Here is a 17,322-nt window from a genome sequence, read left to right on the forward strand (position 1 = left end):
GGCTCTCCGGGGTGTCCTCTGTGGATTCTGCCTTTTCCTCTCGGGGCTCCTTATCCCTCTTTCATTTATCCTCAGGATTCATCGTCCCCCCTCACCATGGCCGATCCAAGGACCTCTGTCTTTCTCTGCCAGTCCCCGCCATCGCCATCACCTCACACTCAGCGGGCACCTCAGTCGACGCACGGGGACTGGGCCTTCGGGAACTCCCGGCACCCCTTGCGTGGCAATGGGGGTGAAGGAGCAGGACTCGTGTGAGGAGAAGGAGGAGGAGAAGGAGAGGGGACCCCTTCGCATCCTACTTCTGCCTCAGAAGCGGATATTTCAGCTATAGTACTGGCTGGTCAGCTTTCAAAGTAGGCTGATGATATGGGACTCAGAGGAATGGCCACTTGTCCTGGGGGCTTAAGGAAGCTATAGCCTCAGTCATCCCTTTCAATAAGTCATCCTGGCTCACAGCCCCCAGCACTGGGAGCTCAGTCTCTCCTCGTCCTTAGGGTCTAGCTTAGTCCGCCCTATTTCTCTGGCTCCCCGGCCATGGTGTAGTAGATGGAGGACGGGCCTGGGAGTCAGAAGGTCATGGGTTCTGTTCCCAGCTCTGCCACTTGTCTACCTGGTGATCTTGGGCAAGTCACTTCACTTCTCTGGGCCTCAGTTACCTCATCTGTAAAATGGGTATTGAGACTAAGAGCCCCACATGGGACAGGGACTCTGTCCAACCCTACTTTCCTGTATCCACCCCAGCGCTTAGTACAATGCCTGGTACATAGTAAGCGCTTAACAAATACCACAATTATCATTATTATTATTGCCTAATCTGTAGCCTCATACCCCTACCTACATGGCCCCAGGCCCCATTGAATCAATCAATCAATCAATCAATCAATTGTATTTATTGAGCACTTACTGTGTGCAGAGCACTGTACTAAGTGCTTGGGAAGTACAAGTTGGCAACATATAGAGACGGTCCCTACTTAACAGTGGGCTCACAGTCTATAAGGGGGAGACAGAGAACAAAATAAAACATATTAACAAAATAAAATAAATAGAATAGATATGTATAAGTAAAATAAATAAATAAATACGTACAAACATATATACATATATACAGGTGCTGTGGGGAAGGGAAGGAGGTAAGGCGGGGGAGTGGAGAGGGGGACGAGGGGAGAGGAAGGAGGGGGCTCAGTCTGGGAAGGCCTCCTGGAGGTGGCGAGCTCTCAGTAGGGCCTTGAAGGGAGGAAGAGAGCTAGCTTGGCGGATTTTGGGAGGGAGGGCATTCCAGGCCAGGGGGATGACATGGGCCGGGGGTCGACGGCGGCAATGACCTCCTGCTTGCCAAATCCAACGGCTCATACTCTGTCCTAATCCTCCTCGACCTCTCAGCTGCCTTTGACACTGTGGACCACCCCCTTCTCCTCAACACGCTATTTGACCTTGGCTTCACAGACTCCGTCCTCTCCTGGTTCTCCTCTTATCTCTCCGGTCGTTCTTTCTCAGTCTCTTTTGCAGGCTCCTCCTCCCCATCCCATCCTCTTACTGTGGGGGTTCCCCAAGGTTCAGTGCTTGGTCCCCTTCTGTTCTCAATCTACACGCACTCCCTTGGTGACCTCATTTGCTCCCACGGCTTCAGCTATCATCTCTACGCTGATGACATCCAGATCTGCATCTCTGCCCCTGCTCTCTCCAGGCTCGCATCTCCTCCTGCCTTCAGGACATCTCCATCTGGATGTCTGCCCGCCACCTAAAGTTCAACATGTCGAAGACTGAACTCCTTGTCTTCCCTCCCAAACCCTGCCCTCTCCCTGACTTTCCAATCTCTGTTGACGGCACTACCATCCTTCCCGTCTCACAAGCCCGCAACCTTGGTGTCAACCTCGACTCTGCTCTCTCATTCACCCCTCACATCCAAGCCGTCACCAAAACCTGCTGGTCTCAGCTCCGCAACATTGCCAAGATCCGCCCTTTCCTCTCCATCCATACCGCTACCCTGCTCATTCAAGCTCTCATCCTATCCCGTCTGGACTACTGCATCAGCCTTCTCTCTGATCTCCCATCCTCGTGTCTCTCTCCACTTCAATCCATACTTCATGCTGCTGCCTGGATTATCTTTGTCCAGAAACACTCTGGGCATATTACTCCCCTCCTCAAAAATCTCCAGTGGCTACCAATCAATCTGCACATCAGGCAGAAACTCCTCACCCTGGGCTTCAAGGCTGTCCATCACCTCGCCCCCTCCTACCTCACCTCCCTTCTCTCCTTCTACAGCCCAGCCCGCACCCTCCGCTCCTCCGCCGCTAATCTCCTCACCGTACCTCGTTCTCGCCTGTCCCGCCACCTCCCCCCGGCCCACGTCATCCCCCGGGCCTGGAATGCCCTCCCTCTGCCCATCCACCAAGCTAGCTCTCTTCCTCCCTTCAAAGCCCTACTGAGAGCTCACCTCCTCCAGGAGGCCTTCCCAGACTGAGCCCCTTCCTTCCTCTCCCCCTCGTCCCCCTCTCCATCCCCCCCATCTTACCTCCTTCCCTTCCCCACAACACCTGTATATATGTATATATGTTTGTACATATTTATTACTCTATTTATTTATTTATTTTACTTGTACATATCTATTCTATTTATTTTATTTTGTTAGTATGTTTGGTTTTGTTCTCTGTCTCCCCCTTTTAGACTGTGAGCCCACTGTTGGGTAGGGACTGTCTCTATATGTTGCCAATTTGTACTTCCCAAGTGCTTAGTACAGTGCTCTGCACATAGTAAGCGCTCAATAAATACGATTGATGATGATTGATGATGACAGGCAAAAATGAGGCACGGTGAGGAGATTAGCAGCAGAGGAGCGGAGGGTGCGGGCTGGGCTGTAGAACGAGAGAAGGGAGGTGAGGTAGGAGGGGGCGAGGTGATGGAGAGCCTTGAAGCCCAGGGTGAGGAGTTTCTGCCTGATGTGCAGGTTGATTGGTAGCCACTGGAGATTTTTGAGGAGGGGAGTAACATGTCCAGAGTGTTTCTGGCCAAAGACAATCTGGGCAGCAGCATGAAGTATGGATTAAAGTGGGGAGAGACAAGAGGATGGGAGATCAGAGAGGAGGCTGATACAGTAGTCCAGACAGGACAAGATGAGAGCTTGAACGAGCAGGGTAGCAGTTTGGATGGAGAGGAAAGGGCGGATCTAGGCAATGTTGCAGAGGTGAGACCGGCAGGTTTCGGTGATGGCTTGGATGTGAGGGGTGAACGAGAGAGCGAAGTCGAGGATGACACCAAGGTTGTGGGCTTGTGAGACGGGAAGGATGGTAGTGCCGTCAACAGTGATGGGAAAGTCAGGGAGAGGGCAGGGTTTGGGAGGGAAGACAAGGAGTACAGTCTTGGACATGTTGAGTTTTAGGTGGTGGGCAGACATCCAGATGGAGATGTCCTGAAGGCAGGAGGAGATGCGAGCCTGGAGGGATGGGGAGAGAGCAGGGGCAGAGAAGTAGATTTGAGTGTCATCAGCATAGAGATGATAGTTGAAGCCATGGGAGCGAATGAGGTCACCAAGGGAGTGAGTGTAGATTGAGAACAGAAGGGGACCAAGAATTGAACCTTGAGGAACCCCCACAGTAAGGGGATGGGAGGGGGAGGAGGAGCCTGCAAAAGAGACTGAGAATGAACGACCAGAGAGATAAGAGGAGAACCAGGAGAGGACGGAGTCTGTGAAGCCAAGGTTGGATAGCGTGTTGAGGAGAAGGGGGTGGTCCACAGTGTCGAAGGCAGCTGAGAGGTCGAGGAGGATTAGGATAGAGTATGAGCCATTGGATTTGGCAAGCCCTTTGAGAGGGCAGTTTCCGTGGAATGTAGGGGATGGAAGCCAGACTGGAGGGGGTCAAGGAGAGAGTTGGTGTTGAGAAATTCAAGGCAGCGCGTGTAGACAACTCATTCAAGGAGTTGAAGTCAAGCTACCCCAGAGTTCTGGCATCACCCCCGCAGCAGGCCAGAGGAAGGCTAACGTGGAGTTGGCCAGAACGTGATCCATATATGGGAGCAAGCCAACCACCCCGGGACAGTAACCAAATGCAGTTCAAGTGAGTCATCCACCAGTGTTGGAGCTTATGGGCTCAACTGAGATTCATCAGTCCCAATGGGGTGAATTTGGTCACCAAACCTGTATGAAGGTAGAGGGGGGCGACCTCTCCTGTGCTGCCTATTCACAAATACATAAATTTTGTGGATGTTTGCATAATGTAAATGACCCAAAATTGGAGAAAAAGTGTAGGTGAGGAACTTTCAAAGTTTAGGGGATTGGCAGTGCATTACTGCAGGCCCAGAGAAATCAGAACTGCTTGCAGTTTCTCTGCCCTAAAAGAGAATTCTCAGTAATTCCTTCAGAGCATTTATGTAACTGATCATCCAGGAGCTTAATAAGTTTAAACAAATATTTATGCTCTGCTATCTTTAGAAACACATTTGATCTTGCAAGGGCAGCAGGTAACACACCTGCAGCCGACCACCTGGTGTGGGACTCCTGTCAGGTCTTGCCATCAAACGCAGGCTGAGTTGGGTCAGGACTGGAGAGACCTCTACAAAACACTTCCAGAATAGGGGTTGGGTGAACATGACTAGGGGCAAATCTGGGTCTTGGCCACAGGCACTGGGTCCTCCAAACTGAGATGAGGCCAGATACTGAGGAAGAGGGGAGTCAGAAGTGTGTGTGTGTGGTGATCCCCGTGGAGTAAAGTAGCTACTTTCCTCTCGCAAGTAGCACAGAGGGGGTCCAGTCCTGGGCCAAGCCCCTTGCTTCTTGAATGGATCTGGTAGTACTGGAGAGAGAGGGGTTACAATTAACAAGTCTCACAAGGGTCTCAGATTCACTATCATCTCTTCAGTGAGCACAGAAATGAGGCTTTGGGTATCAAGAAAGTAGGCCACCTTTCATTATTCTAGGCCTTGGTTGATCTCATTTCACTTTGCCACCTCTTCCACTCCAGGCCCAGAAGTTAAAACTCTGGCACAGTGGTTGGGTCCAACAACTGAAAGACAACTGCATCTTTTACCTACTCCAAGGCTGAAACGTGAACCACGTTGAGACTCAAACCAAGTGTTGGTGCTTTCTCAGCATCCACCCAGAATTCCCCTTGCTACTTGGGATTCTTTGGAAATCCCCTCTCATGTGCTGGCAAATCTGCCTTAGGTCATAAAGACACATGTGAAATTCCTCTCTTGGGGGAAGAACAAGAAGAGTGAATGTGGAAATAGCTTCTTTACTCCCATAGAGTCTGTAAATGCCTATTTCTACATATGTACAAGCCTTCATATGGGACTTGGTGGCATAGAGAACAAGTTGAACAGGACTGGACCTTACTTACCACACAGACCTGCTTGACGTCAATGGCAAACGCTCTGACAGGGCACCTTCAATTCCTACTTGACTAGCCATTCCATATCGAACAGCCTGAGGATGTTGAACTTCTCAGGGCAGCCATATGTTGAGTAATTGCCTGTGCTCAGGTCTATCGATACTTCTGGACCTTTTGGGAGGTCCATGGATTCAGTACAGACATCTTGGTGTTCCTGCATTCCTTTCATCTCTGTAATGCTGCAAGATCATGTCTGCTGTCTTGTGTTTTGGTCTGAAATCCCACTGCAATTCAAGAAGTGAACTGTTAACACTACAAGTGCTATTTATTAAGCTTTTTCTGAATGCAATGCAGTGTAATAAATGCTTGGGAAAGAGAAACAGAAGCACAAGATATGGGGGAGATAGATATAAAAATATTTAATAATGGAATCAGAATAAATAATGAGATATACAATTGAATATACACATATATGTAAATGTTGGGGCAGCTGTTGGTTTGATGTACGTTGGGATGTTGGGAATTAATAGGGAAAGGTGGGGTTTTAGGAAACTTGAAAGGTGAGGATGGCTAAGGTTTGGTGGATTTGGCAGAGGGGAGGGCGTTCCACCCAGAATTGGCATCCACCCAGAATTCCCCCAGCTACTTGGGAGACTTTGGAAATCCGGAGGGCATTCTCTGTGCCCAAGGGGTCAGAGGCAGAGGAAACAAGAGTGCGGCACAGTTGGGAGGTGAGCTTGGGTGGAAAGTAGCCTGTCCAGAAAGATTTTGGCTAGGATTTTGTTACGATGGACAGCCAGGAAACGATTTGGTAGTTTTCAATCAGTTCTTACCTTTCTTCTTAAAGATGGTGGGGTATTTGATTTAATATGACATTTCTTCAGTTGAGGTAGAGCTCATGCAGAAATTGAAGCATTGACCTCTCTCTTTGCTTGTAGATTTCTGCAGAAATGTCCTCAGTTCCAGGTACTTCACCATTTTTCATGACCTCGAAGGCTGAGATGATTTTCTCAAGAGTTGGTCCTAAGATCATCCCTTCACATTTTAGCCTGCTCTGTGTCACAGGGCCTCATCTTTAATGGTGAAAGTTAAGTTCAGGAGACCATTCAAGTGTGACTGACATCTCCAAAGGATTCCCTCCTGATCTGTGACAGAGGTGGAGCCAACGACATTCTTCGGCACTGTTATGGCAGTTTATTGGGGCCCTGTGGGAAGCAGTGAGGCCTAGTGGATAGAGCCTGGGCCTTGGAGTCAGAAGGGTCTGTATTCTAATCCCAGTTTTTTCACTTGTCTGCTGTGTGACCTGGGGAAACTCACTTAACGTCTCTGTGCCTCAATTCCCTCATCTGTAAAATGGGGATTAAGACTGTGAGCCTTATGTGGGACATCGACTATGTCCAACCTGATTATCTTTTATCTACCTCAGTGCTTAGAATGGTGCCTGGCATATAATAAGTACTTAACAAATACCACAATACAAATACCACAGTAATTATTATCATGATCATGATTATTCTTTAGTGATGAGTAAATGTTAATGGCTTGGGGGCTGTCTGTATAACCCTGGGCCTTTCCAGCTTTGGGTTCTCAGCAAAGGTCTGGCATTTTCTTTAATTTGAGTTTGAGTTCATGTTGCAGTTGTCTGAAGACCTTTTAGGTTTTAGGATCACGAAATGAGAGATGATAATACACATATCTTCCTTTGTAGTTTTTTAAATCTCTGACTTATTTTCATTAAACAAATCTTGATATCACTTTTTGCCATACCTACAGCATGCAGGGTCCTGATCCAACAATTACTTTCTTTGTATTTATTAATGCTCATTAGTACCCAAGGTTAAAGCCCACCAGAAATGGTCTTCTGCTAATTTTGTTTTGAATGGATAAAGCAGACAATCTGTAGGGTACTTTCCTCCCTCTAAGATAATTATAGTGGTATGTGTTAAGTGCTTACTATGTGCCATGCCCTAAACAAAGTGCTGTGGTAGATACAAGCTAATTGGGTTGGACACAGTCCCACATGGGGCCCTCAGTCTTAATCTCCATTGTACAGATAAGGAAACTGAGGCACAGAGAAGTTAAGTGACTTGCCCAGGGTCACACAGCAGACAAATGGATGAGCCAGGATTAGACCCAGGTACTCTGACTTCCAGGCCTGTGCTCTTTTCAGTAGGCCATGCTGCTTCTGTTAAGATGCAATAAGGCACTTGGAAGCTGGGGTCAGAATATGCTTCCCATGCCCTAAGAAGCTTTTCCATCTCAACAAGCTTTGAACATTATCAAAAGTCTTTGAGATAGTCATCTAGGAACTGCTGTATGCTGACGACCGTGCTCTGGAGACATATAGACAAGAAGACATACAGGTATTAGAGAAGCAGCATGGCTCAGTACGAGCACGGGCTTGGGAGTCAGAGGTCATGGGTTCCAATCCTGACTCCATCACTTGTCAGCTCTGTGACTTTGGGCAAGTCACTTAACTTCTCTGTGCCTCAGTTCCCTCAGCTGTAAAATGGGGATTAAGACTGCGAGCCCCACATGGGACAACCTGATGACCTTGTATCCTTGCTTTGCACATAGTAAGCACTTAACAAATGCCATCTTTATTATTATTATTTATGAATTATTCTGTAGAGTCAGTACAGCCAAATAAACCTGAAGAAAATTGAGGTTGCAACTGTGATGATTTTGACTTTTGGACTCAGAGCTATTGCTTCCGTGTTTTTATTGTGTCCCTCAGCAATCCTCTCTCCCACATCTTATTCTTGGATGGTGAGCCTTTTGGGAGCCAGAGATAGTGTCTAATTTCACAGTGTAATTTTTTCCCCAATGTTAAGTACAGTGTTTTGTACACAGTAGATGCTCAATGAATACCATTACTATTATTATTACTATTCTGGATTTTTTATGGTATTTGTTAAGCGCTTACTATCTGCTAGGCACCGAACTATGTACTGAGGTAGATACAAGCTAATCGGTTGGACACAGTCCATGTCCCACATGGGGCTCACAGCCTTAATCCCCATTTTACAGATGAAGTAACTGATCACATAGAAGTGACTTTTCCAAGGTCACACAGAAGACAAGTGGTGGAGCTGGGATTAGAACCAAGGGTCTTCTAACTCCGGGTCCGTGCTCTATCCACTAGGCCACGCTGATTCTGGATGTGTACAATGTTCTCTTCAGTTCTTATTGGCCACATCCAGATATATAGATAATATCTCCCTGTCAGTGGTGTCATTTTTGAATATGAAAGAGAGGGAGGGGTGGTGGTGGTGGTGGTGGTGGGGTGTGTGTGTGTGTGTGTGTGTGTGTAAAAACCTATGGAATATGATACTACTGAAGACCATACATTTTAATCAGCGTGTAAAAGAGAGCCCAACATTTTCAAACAGAACTTCTCTAAAGAGCCGTGGTTGGCAAGATTTTGGCGTGCAGCCAGAGGAAATTGGAGTTCAATTCTAGGCTCTACCTATGATTTGCAATGTGACCTTAGGCAAACCATTTGGCCTCTCTGTTCTTCTTTTTCCCCTCTAATAAAAAAGTTATCCTCTTTGTGCTTCAGTTGCTCAATTTATTGCATCAGAATAAATTCTTCCCATGACCAGAATTTTAAGGATCATTACCTCAGGCATTATTTTAAAGCACATGGAAAATTCAGATCGGTAGATTTTTGTAAATCTCAAAAAGAAATGTATCTTAAAACTAAATATTGGTATTGTTACCAACATTTAAAAGATTCCAAAAATAAGAAAAGAAATGTGGAAAAATAGAGAAAATATGGTCTTTTTTTCTGGGAAGAATAGGTTTCTGTGAAGAAACCAGTTAGACATCCCTGTAAATATTAGACATTTTATTCACTGAGATTTTAAGATGAATTCGATTGAATGCACACAGCATTAAGCTCAATAAACTACGGACTAGAAATACGTGGCTTTCTTCATACTAATTAGTTCCCTTGTTGATGAGAAGCTGAAGACAGATGCCCTTTTCAACATGAGTCACTGAAACTGAAAAAAAATTAGTTCAACCTTATTCAGGACACAGTGGAAAACAAGAATAAGGTTTGAGGGGCAGGGAGGGGCTGGGGAGGTAGGTGAGGGGGAAAAGGCTTTTAAAGCCCTGGGTATCCAATTCTGCAAAATGAGGAAAGACCAACCTGGTTTGCTCTTGTTTAGGGTACAATGTAATTTCAAGATGCTTAAAACAATCAAACTGCCCTCAGGACTGCACAGTCCTCTAAGCAGAATGACTCTGTTTCCATCCTAGGGGCTAGGGGTGATGGAAAACTATTGCAACCACTAGATGGCCTCCCCAATTCATTAATCTCCCAGGTGCGGGTTAGGAGTGCATTAGACATTCCAGGGTGGCAACAAGAGAGCAGAATTAATATCCTGAAAGTTTGAAAAACCACATTTTAAACATGTGGGCCGGAAAAGCTGGGGTTTCGTGGTGGGGAGGGGAGGAGACTAGGCCAAAATGACTACATTTTCTGAAGTGCAAAGTGGGATGGGAAGCATCTGAGATTAAGGGGGGAGACTAGGCAGGACAGGGAAACAGAAAACTAGCTAGGGAGAGCAAGAAGTAGTGATATAGTGGGAACAAGAGGGAGGATAAGGATATAACAGGAAATAGTACAAACACATCAGGATGAAAATAGCTGAACAAGAGGAAGGATAAGGATATAACAGGAAATAGTACAAACACAGGATGAAATTAGCTGAATAACTAACTGATGCAAATAAAATATGCATCGGTGCATAAGTATGGAAGATGGGAATGAAATATATAAGTACTGAGTGTGTATGTGTGTGTGGAAGGGGTGGGGTGTGTGGACATTTGAGAATTTAATCAGGGAAAACTTCCCAGAGAAAGAGATTCTAGGAAGTCTCAGAAGATGAGGAGAGTTGTGATCTGCCAGATTTTGAGGGGGTGGGAGTTTCAGGCTGGGAGAACAGTGAGAGTGAGAGGTTGGAGGTGGACCAGTCAAGAGTGTGGTACAAATAGAAAGTGATCTTGGGAAAATCAAGGTACAGGTCTGCTCCCTCTTTGCCTGATTCCCACTGCTGTCCACTAATTGGATTGCTCAAACCTTGATTCCTGAGGTCATTTCTGACACAATCCCAGACTGCTTCCTGGAGCTCATGGTGGAAATGACCTTGGACATTCCACAGGAACATGGCAGTCTTGGAGGAGTAATGGGAAAGGCTCCCCCAAAGACAGCTTACTCTGTTATGGCAGCATCAGTTCCACCACCAGCCTAGCCCAAGGAGAACCTTAGTGGGTCCCACCAGCCATAGTTCAGGTGGTAGAATGGCGGTCAGAATTTCAATACTCTTTACTTACAAACAAAGGGGTTGTGAGCTTTCAAAAACACTATTTCCTTTCCCATTTCTTAAAACACATGACCCTCCCAAAACACATTTCCCTGCTCTTTAGTGGAAAGGTTCGGTTGCCCATTGTAGGGGGAACACAGGTCCCACAGCAGGGTACACATGGGAACATCACGGAATAAAGTGAAAAGATAATTTGGTTGACTTTAACTTCACTCTCACCTGAAAAGCAAAGATAAAACATCTGCATGAAGGAAAGATGATGGAGAAGGGATGAATTCTGCAAGTGATAATTCATCGTAATGGGAAAAATCTTTTCCTAGGCATCTTTAATATGCAGGATTAATGAGAGCATTGTGCTGGGGACTACAATCAATAAGACTTAATAAAGAAGCTGGAACAGAGTCCAAAGTTTAATAACCAGGGTTTTATTGAGACTGATTCTCCTGCCTGGGAAGTTTTTTGCTTGAGTGGAAACTCTTCACTCTCAAACCTCCGACAGGAGGCATTGTTTTCAGTGAGTGACTCGGATTAGAAGTAGGGCCATGGCCAGGCTGAAAATTGGAAGCCTTATCTGGCACAACCGAACTCTGTTCCAGCCTGAAAGCAGGGGCTCTTTCAGGCAACTCTTTCATCTGCAGAAAGAAAGACCTCGAAACAGCATCAGACACAAGGATAACAGAGCAGGGCCCTCACACTTAAACTTCTAGGGAGGGGCTAGCACTGTAAACATGTCTCTCAATGCCATTTTGCCCAGATAAATCCTTCCACCTTTCACCAATTGTCTTTGATTGCCTGGAAATACCACCATTAGTTAGAATTTTGTTAAACCAATCAATAATATTTATTGAGATTATTATGTGCAGATAACTGAATATAAGTGGGTGGGAGAGTAAAATGGAGTTAATAGTCACATTGCCTGACTTTGGGGAGTTTACAATCTAGCAAGGGAGACAGACATTAAAATAAATTACCTATAAGGGGAAGCAACAGGTTTCAAAGATCCAGGTGTGTGTGTATCCAAGTGCTTGAGAGATACAGAAGTGCTGAAGTAGCAGTAATTGGAGTGGTGTGGGGTGGGGGGTGATGGGGTGTGGAAATGAGAGATTAATCAGGGAAGCAGTGTGGCCTAGTGGAAAAAGCACAGGCTTGGGAACCAGAGGACCTGGCTTCTAATTTCAGCTCCACCACTTCTCTGCTGTGTGACCTTGGGCAAGACACTAAGATTCTCTGTGACCCAGTTACCCCATCTGTAAAACAGAGTTTAAATCCTATTCCCTCTAATTTAAACTGCGAGCCCCTTGTGGGCTGGGGATTGTTTCCAACCTGATTATCTTGTATCTACCCCAATACTTCATTCATTCATTCATTCATTCAATTGTATTTATTGAGCACTTACTGTGTGCAGAGCACTGTATGGAAGCAGCGTGGTTCAGTGGAAAGAGCACAGGCTTTGGAGTCAGTGGTCAAATACCGGCTCTGCCAATTGTCAGCTGTGTGACTTTGGGCAAGTCACTTAACTTCTCTGTGCCTCAGTTACCTCACCTGTAAAATAGGGATTGACTCTGAGCCCCCCGTGGGACAACCTGATCACCTTGTAGCCTCCCCAGCACTTAGAACAGTGCTTTGCACACAGTAAGCGCTTAATAGATGCCATTATTATTATTATTATTATTATTACTAAGTGTTTGGAAAGTAAAATTCAGCAACAAAAACAATCCCTGCCCCCAACAGGTTTACAGTCTAGAAGGGGGGAGACAGATATCAGAGCAAGTAAACAGGCATCAATAGCATCAATATAAATAAATAGAATTATAGGTATATACACAGCTAAATAAGTAAACAGGCATTAACATAAATGAATAAAATTATAGATGTGTGCATATATACATACGTGCTGTGGGGTGGGGAGGGGGGTAGAGCAAAGGGAGTGAGTTGGGGTGAAGGGGGGGGAGCTGAAGAAAAAAGGGGAGCTTAGTCTGGGAAAAAAAGGTGGGCTTAGTCAGTACCTGGCACATAATAATCAATCAATCATATTTATTGGGAAGAAGGCAATGGTAAACCACTTCTATATTTTTACCAAGAAAACTCTATGATATATTACCAGAACGATTGCAGATGGAGGTGGGGCATTCTGGGAGAGATGCATCCATGGAGTCGCAATGGGTCAGAGACGATTCGACTGCACAAGACACATTAATTGAGTGCTTACTGGGTGTGGATCACTGTACTAAGCACTTGGGAGAGTATAATCTAACAGAGTTGGTAGACACTTAGTAAGCACTAAAAATACCATAAAAAAAGCCTCTTGGAGACATGATTTCAGAAGGCCTCCTGACTGTGAGGGCAGATGGAATTCCAGGTAGAAGGGAGGGTTAAGCAAGAAGTTCAATCCTCCAGACTGTAAACCTGGTGTGGGCAGGGATTCTCTCTCTTTATTGCTGAACTGCACTTTCCAAGCACTTAGTACAGTGCTCTGCACACAGTGAGCACTCAATAAATACGATTCAATGAATGAATGAATGAATGTAAAAAAGTTACTGTGAGAGAGAGGAAACCAGGTGTCATAATTGGCTTGAGAGGAGCAAAGCATGAGTGCTGGGGTGTAGTGGGCATGGTGTGGGGGGGAGGGAAGATCTTAAGGAGGGCCTTAAAGCCAATGGTCAGGAGTTTCTGCTTGATGTTGAGAAGAATGGGCAACAAGTGGAGGATTTTACGGAGTGAAAAATGTTTCAGAAAAAATTATCTGGGCAGCGGGATCAGTGTTGGCAGTTTGGATGGAGAGGAAGGGGTGGATTCTGGAGATGAGAAGGAAGAACTGACAGGATTTGGTGACAAACTGAGTTATGTGGAGATTAAAAAAGATGGATGAATCAAGGATAATACCAAGGTTGAGGGCTTGAGAGATGGAGTGGATGGAGATGCTGTCAATGAAGAAGGGAAAGTTAGTAATGGATAGGATTTGGGTGTGAAGATGAGAAGTTCAGTTTTGGACATGTTGTGATGTCCTGGAGACAGGAGGTGATTTGAGATGGCAAGGAAGGAGAGAGGTCAGGGCTACTGAGGTAGAATTGGGAGTTTTCTTATCTGTAAAATAGAGATCAGAGGAAAAAAATATAAAATTCACTGATTTTAGTAGAAGACTTTACTCAATACATAAGACTGACTGACTGAATGAATGAATGAATATTTCCATCCTTGAACATCATCAAAGCAATTGCCACATTGACGTTGGGCCAGCTAAAATGGATTCTACAGCACTAGACCCCCATGGACAATCCAGAAACCATGTAATGATGATTATGATGAAAAAACAAAACCATTATTCAAGAAGAGAGGATTTGTTTGGGAAACCCATGAGCTGTCACCCTCCTATTCAGGTAGAGCCAAATTCAGCATCCTAGATGTTGCTGAGCACTTACTATGCATCAAGCACTGTTATAAGCACTGGGGTAGATACAGTTTTATCAGGTTGGACACAGTCCACGTTCCATATGGGGTTCACAGCTTAAGTAGGAGGGAGAACAGGTATTGAATCACCATTTTACAGTTGAGGAAACTGAGGCCCAGAGAAGTTAAGGGACTTGCCCAAAGTCACACACAGCAAGCAATTGGCAGAGCCAAAATTAGAACCCAGGTCCTCTGACTCCCAGGTCCATGCTTTTTCCACAAGGCCATGGTGCTCCTCCATGCATGGCTTGAACCTCAATTCAGAAACCCAGACCACTGATGGATGCTGGGAGACTTCAGTGGAAAAACTCACTCTCAAGCATGAGGTATACTCCAATTCTCCTAATTCCCAGAACGTATAATGGAATTCTGCAATTACCCTTTATGTCTCTGTCCAGGAAGACAGGTCACCCTGTCTTCCAATAATTCCAATATGGTGATCACTGACCTGCCTGCCTGCAATCCAGGTCCTGGGTCAATAAGCTATCTCTAGGGTGACAGTGGGGGTCCCATTGGTGGCACTGACTCAAGAAGCCAGCAACTGCAGCTGTCCAAAAGATGGAGCTGGTTCAGGGTTGCGGTTATCTTCAGGGCTCAGGCTTGCAACTCTCTCACTGATGGCAGTAGTCTTGTTTCTGCAGGCACAGCAATTTTTCAATAGGTGGCATTTTTCAATTAATCCATCAACAGCATTTATTAAGCAGTGAGCATGTGCAGAGCACTGTACTAAATGCTTGGGAGAGTACAATAGAGTAGGTAGGCAGCTGACGGTCTAGAAGGGGAGATGTGTTAAAACACATTACAGACAGAGTAGCAGCATGAGAAGCCACGCAGTCTAGTGGTAAGAGCACAGGTCTGGGAGTCAGAGGACCTGGGTTCTAATCCTGGCTCTGCCAACTGTGTCCAACCTGATTGTCTTGTATCTACCCCAGAACTTAGAACAGTGCCTGGCAATAGTAAGCGATTAACAAATACCATCATTATAAATTGCCTGCTGTGTGACCTTGGGCAAGACACTTTGCTTCTCTGTACCTCAGTTTCCTCAACTGTAAAATTGGGATTCAATACCTGTCCTCCCTCCTGCTTAGACTGTGAGCCCCAAGTGGGACAGGGACTGTGTCCAAACTGATTAACTTTTATCTACCCCAGGGCTTAGCACAGTGCTTGACACATAGTAAGTATTTAACAAGTATAATAATAATAATAATAATAATAATGTTAATAATAGTAATAATGAATAGGGATAACGTACACAAGTGTTCTGGAAGTGGGAATGGGGTGAATACCAACGTGCTCAAGATGTATGTACCTAAGTGCATAGGTGATGCAGAAGGAAAAGAGAACTGGATGTGGAGATTTGAGATTAGTCAGGGAAGACTTCCTGGAGGAGATGTGATTTTAGTAGGACTTGGAAGATGGGAAAAGGTGGTGGTCTACCATGGCGATCTCACTCTCTGACAAGTAGATTCTAGTCCTAGATCCACAAACTACTTCTTCTATTACCCTGAGTCAAGGTGAGCCAAACTCTGTCTTCCCCCTGATTTTCCCATCACTGTAGACAGCACCATCATCATCCTTCCTCTCTCACAAGCCCGTAAACTTGGCATTATCCTCAACTCATCTCTCTCATTCAACCCACATATTCAATCTACCACTAAATCCTTTTAGTTCAACCTTCACAACATCGCTAAAATCTGCCCTTTCTTCTCCATCCCAAATTGCTACCATGTTAATCCAAGCACTTGTCCAATCCTGCCTTGATTCTTGTATCAGTCTTCTTGCTGACCTCCCTGTCTCCTGCATCTCCACACCCCAGTCCATACTTCACTCTGCTGCCTGGATCATTTTTCTACAAAACATTCAGTCCCTATTTCCCCACTCCTCAAGAACTTCCAGTAGTTGCCTATTCACCTCCACATTAAATAGGAACTACTTACCATCTGCTTTAAAGCACTCATTCACCTTGCCCACACCTACCTCACTTTGCCACTCTCCTACTACAACCCAGTCCGCCCACTTCATTCCTCTAATGCCAACCTATTCACTGTGCCTTGATCTCACCTATCTTGCCACTGACCCATAGGCCATGTCCTGCCTCTGGCCTAGAATGCCCTCCCTCTTCATATCCGACAGACAATTAGTCTCCCCACCTTCAAAGCCTTACTGAAGACACATCTCCAAGAGGCCTTCTCTGACTATGCCCTCATTTCCTTTTCTCCCAACTCCCTTCTGCATCACTCTGATTTGCTCCTTTTATTCACCACCCTTCAGTCCCATGGCAATTCTGTATATATCCACGATTCAGTTATTTATAGTAATGTCTGTTTCCCCCTCTAGATGGTACACTCGTTGTGGGCAGTGAATGTGCCTACTATGTTGTTATATTATACTCTCCCAAGCACTTATTACAGTGCTCTGCACACAGTAAGTGCTTCTTAAATATAATTGATTGATTGATTGATTGACTGACTTTCTGTCTGAGCTGAATCCGTTTTCAAGGATCTCATACTTTACCATTCATATATAACTTGTACCAGTCTCCCTGGTCTTTAATTTTTTAGGTAGGTGACTTCTTGTCAATCCTTGCTCATGTTGGGTGAGTTTTTTTCCCCCGACTGCTATCTGCTCTCTTTTATCTCTCTTATCTGGAGGTAATCTGCAAATAGTGGGCCAACTCCTAGTTAGAGGGGATACATACAAATCTCCTTGAAAACGCCAATGATTGGCTCGATTCAACCACTGGGTGGCAGCAAAATCTCTTGGGCAGAACCCCCTTGTTACAAAGTGAACTGCAAAGGAAAGTACTGAGAGATGGGGGCTGTTTTCCAAGGGAGGTTAGACGTTCGAATGGACGGTTCCATGGAAAGGGCTAGCCCTCACCTGCACATTAGAGAGCTGACAAACAAACGAAGAGGAGATGATGAAGCATCCCTCTCTGAGGGATCCCTACTACAATAATAATAAAAATAATAATTACAGCATTCGTTAAGCACTTACTATGGACCAGACTGCACTCTACTAAGCGCTGGGATGGATACAAGCAAATCCTGTTGAACATGGTCCCTGTCCCACGTCGGGCTCACAGTGTCAATCCCCATTTCACAGATGAGGTAACTGAGGCACAGAGAAGTAAGGTGACTTGCCCAAAGTCACCCAGCAGACAAGTGGCAGAGCTGGGATTAGAGCCCACAACCTTCTGACTCCCAGGCCTGTGCTCT

This window comes from Tachyglossus aculeatus, chromosome X1 (genome assembly GCF_015852505.1).
Source record: "Tachyglossus aculeatus isolate mTacAcu1 chromosome X1, mTacAcu1.pri, whole genome shotgun sequence".
Classification (NCBI taxonomy): domain Eukaryota; kingdom Metazoa; phylum Chordata; class Mammalia; order Monotremata; family Tachyglossidae; genus Tachyglossus; species Tachyglossus aculeatus.